We start from the raw sequence: 4,215 nt of genomic DNA, 5'->3' as shown, positions 1-4,215 counted from the left end.
ATATGTCAAAATGACCATGAAGGATATAGGTAGTACTCAGAAAATGCCGAGCAATATGAGCTTGTCATAGCAGCTATTTAGTTGGAAGAAAACATAGATTGAAGATGGATATATCGGATGCGCCTGCTTGATAGAATTCTTATTTAATTATGTGGAGCCAGTGATGCTTCCTTTGATGTGGATATGCTTTTTTTATTTGCTTACTTGCTTCTTGTTTGTCTATCAGGCTACTTTGGTAGATTTTAGAGAGAAATTTGTTTTTTAACAAGACTATCAAGGAAGTATCATGGCAAAGATATATGTTGCATTACTACAGTTGAGATAATTTGATTTGATTATAATATGTCAAGCTTCTGAAACTTCACTATGTACGCTGGTTTGGTGGTTTGATATTTGTCACACTGTAGTCCTCCCTCCGTTCGGAATTACTCGTCAAAAAATGAATGTGTCTAGATGTATTTTAGTTGTAGATATATCCATTTTTATGACAAGTAATTCCGAACGGAGGGAGTAATAAGCAACATACCACACATACATTCTTGATTTTTTTTCCTACTCAAGATCTCTACGCCTAAATTTATTGTTTTGTGGCACTGTGTGGACATTTTTCTCTTGGTGACCAATATCCCTCAAGCTATACGAGATTTGATTAAGAACATAGGGATACTTTTTTTTAACTCGTGATGATAAGTATGTATATCTGAAATTCAAGTTTGAGACACATGTATTTGGTTTAGTAGTACTCTTTCCGTTCAAAATAAATGTCGGGTTTTAGTTCAAATTTGAACCGGCACTTATTTTAAAACGGAGGGAGTACATTGTATAGGGAAAAAGGTATCATACTATTTCGTGGGTGAGCGCTTTAAGCAGGAGGGGTTGTGAGTGCTACAAGTGGGCTTATCATGGGTTAGTAGATAACAATGAGGAACTAGCAAGGTTGGATTAACGTTGGAGACGAATAACAATGGTGAGCGATGTTTAAATTCATGTTCCGTGTCAACGCACGGGCACTCAGCTAGTGTGACATAAAGGCAAATTCGACTTTGAATACAGCAGCACCACCGGAGACCGGTGAACTCAGATTTGACTTTGGATTGGCAAAGTTGAGCCAAAACGTACTCCGTATATCATCCTCTTCCAACCGGATAGAATTTTCTTTTGCGAAAAAACTGGATAGAATTAACATACAGCAGCCGTACCCATAGCGTTGTACACCGATCTTTAGCCAGAGACAAGGGGCCAAGCGCATAAGTTAAGTTGCAAAGAATCTATGTGGTGACAAGAGAGCGTGCATTCTCTGACCCCGTCTTCTTCACTCACGGCTTCACACCACCCTGCGTCGTCGCTGCGGTACATGCTTCCATGCCGCGCCCTGCAGCCACTGTCCGCTCGCTTTCGGCCTCCCCTCCGGTACGCTCAGGCTTGAGACCCAGAGGAATTAATCCGCACGATGTCACCCACTGAGCATCCGTGTTATGGCAGTGACGTGGGTGGTCAACTTTTCTGCCGTATATTACGTGACTTTGGAGTTAAATTCTTGGTCGATCGATCCGAGGGACGCACAGTCGATATGCTGGTCAGTGGATCGAGGGACGGTTTGACCGAGACGATCAGCACGGACGTAGTCACCGTAGGTGCCAAAGTTGACGGTACCGTGCGTGCGTACGTAGAAAAAGCATGCAGACGCAGATACGCAGTTACCGATGAAATCGATTGTACTATACTTACTCTACCTAATTAAACACCCACATCTGGTTTTATGGCAGAGCTGGATTTCCGCAAGTAATCTGTTAGGCCCTTCCAATGCTCCACGATGGACAAGTGCTAACCATGTCACATAAACGAAAAAGATGAGATGGCACAATATTTAAGAAGAGGAGAGAGAACTTTGATGACTCCATGAAGAACCAATGCCAAGCGCAAGAACCTAGACAACTCTCTTAAATGAAACAATTTGATCAATAGATAAAAGACTTTAGATGCTAACTCGTTAAATAAAGTGTGCTTAACAACAACAAGTTAAGCACCCATGCATTGGGGAGTTGCGTTGCTAAGGTATTCAATGCACTTAACACTTCATCTAAGCACCTTTGCATTGAAAGGGGTCTTAGACATGCACCATCGATCAGCCTTGAAAGATAGACGCATCGTTCATTGCGTGGACTAATCATGCATGCACGCACGAGATTAAGTTACTGATCGAGTAGGGCAAACAATGCATGTTCATGATTAGTACAACACGAGAGACGACTGGAGACACCAGCAGAGTACTGGTCCATGTTTTTGAGGGTATGCACGCATGCATGGCATGGATGATCATTGGTGAAAGGTGGTGGTGGGTTGGGTGAGAAATTAAAAATTAAAAGTGCGTGGATTATTCGATGAATCGTGTCCGCAGCCCCGGCCATGTTGGGGCGCCCCATCCTAGCCGACCCACCCTATGGCAGCATGGATGGCCAGCACGTAGTACGCTGCATGGCATGTCCAGATCCGATATTTCAGGGCCAAGGGGTGCACGCATGCATGGACCCGACGAGACATCAGACATGTATGCACGTCCTGTGCGGTGGACGGTGGTACGTGCAGCAGCCCAGCAGAGCAGAGCAGAGCCGGACGCCGCCGGTGAAACAAACAAAACCCGACGCCGCCGGTCCCTCATCCAACGCACACACACGCAGCAGCTCCATAGCTCTACGCCAGAGCACATACAGGCGGTGGACACGCACAGTGCTCCGCATTATTGTTCGTTGCATGCCACCGCTACGCATCAACTTAATGATCTGGTCCAGGAAATGGTCCACGCATGGTGGACGTGCGTACATTGCAATCGCATTATTGAATGGGTACGCCCACGCAAGATTACAAAACATTTGATGACCGCGGCTTCAATGGCATGTCTCCCCTCGCTCTCCATGCACCCGCCCATCATCGTCGCCTTTCCTACCGCAACGTTCGCCTGCAATACAAACAATTTGGACATAATTCATGTAAATACGACGGATTCATGCAAACAAATATAAGTTTGATATATTTTATATAAACCGAACGATATTTTGCATGTTCAATAAAATATATTTTATATATTCCTTCCTGGCCGCCCTGTCCTCCATCGGCATGGTGCTCCGTAACGAGAAGCCGCCCACGCTACGGCCACGGAGGTAGTGGAGGAGGCGACCACACATTTTCGTCGTTGCCGGGGGCACCTCCTTCTTCACGGTCTGGCCGCACCAGTCGTGGCGGCTCCTCCTCCTCATTGCCGAAGAAGATGAGAATCCTCTCCCTCTCAGAGGAGCATGCATATTGACCATATTTGTGTAGCAAGAGCATCTACAGTTGGACTCCGCAAATTGACCGACGGCTGCGGGGACCACTGACCGGACAAGAGAGAGAAGCAAAAAGTAGCAAAATTTTGACCCAAGCAGACCCCTCATATCTTCCCTATATGTCCGGGCTGTTCGCGAACCCTCATATTCATCTCAAATATGGGGAGTATATGAGGGCTCGTGGACACGCCCGGACGCACCCGGTCAATCCATCACATAGGACGCGGCCCCACCCCGAAACACATTCTTTCTTTCTTTGTTCATTTTTTTCTGTCTCTCTTCATCCCCACAAATCACATGCAAGTGATTGGGCATATGAGAAAGAAAATGAGTATTGTGGTTGCACGGATGAACAAATAGGGCCTCAAAGCGGACACGTTCCGTCACTACAGGGCGCGTCCGCGGACGTTTGAGGGGTCAAATTAGAGATACGTGGCTGAAGATGCTTTAATTTGTGAGTAGTGATGTGTAAGCTGGCCAGCTAGCTAGGTAGGAAGCCATATACGTGTCACAATATGATGGCAGTCTGCAAGCCCGTCCAGTACTCCAAGAAGATGGCTCTGAGCAAGAGAATTGATTGTAGACGGCGCGGCATGCAAGAGACCGACGGATCGACAGAGCAACGTAGTACACATTATGGGTGTTCTTCCAGCCGCAGCATGCACGTTGACCATTCAAAAGGAGTGCATACAAGCCCATCCTACTGTACGTACGTCTACCGATCAGTGTAGAGTACCAGTACTCTAGAAATTCTAGCCTGGCCATCCTCGTGAATCATACACGACTACAACAGGGCAATCAGATAGCTAGCTAGAGCTATCTATAATCTATTCCTATATCTACATGTAGTACTACTGAAAGCAAGCTAGCTGCAGGAGCTAGTACAGAAGAG

Source organism: Triticum dicoccoides, chromosome 6B (genome assembly GCF_002162155.2).
Source record: "Triticum dicoccoides isolate Atlit2015 ecotype Zavitan chromosome 6B, WEW_v2.0, whole genome shotgun sequence".
In the NCBI taxonomy this organism is placed as follows: Eukaryota; Viridiplantae; Streptophyta; class Magnoliopsida; order Poales; family Poaceae; genus Triticum; species Triticum dicoccoides.
This window is presented reverse-complemented; position numbering follows the sequence as displayed.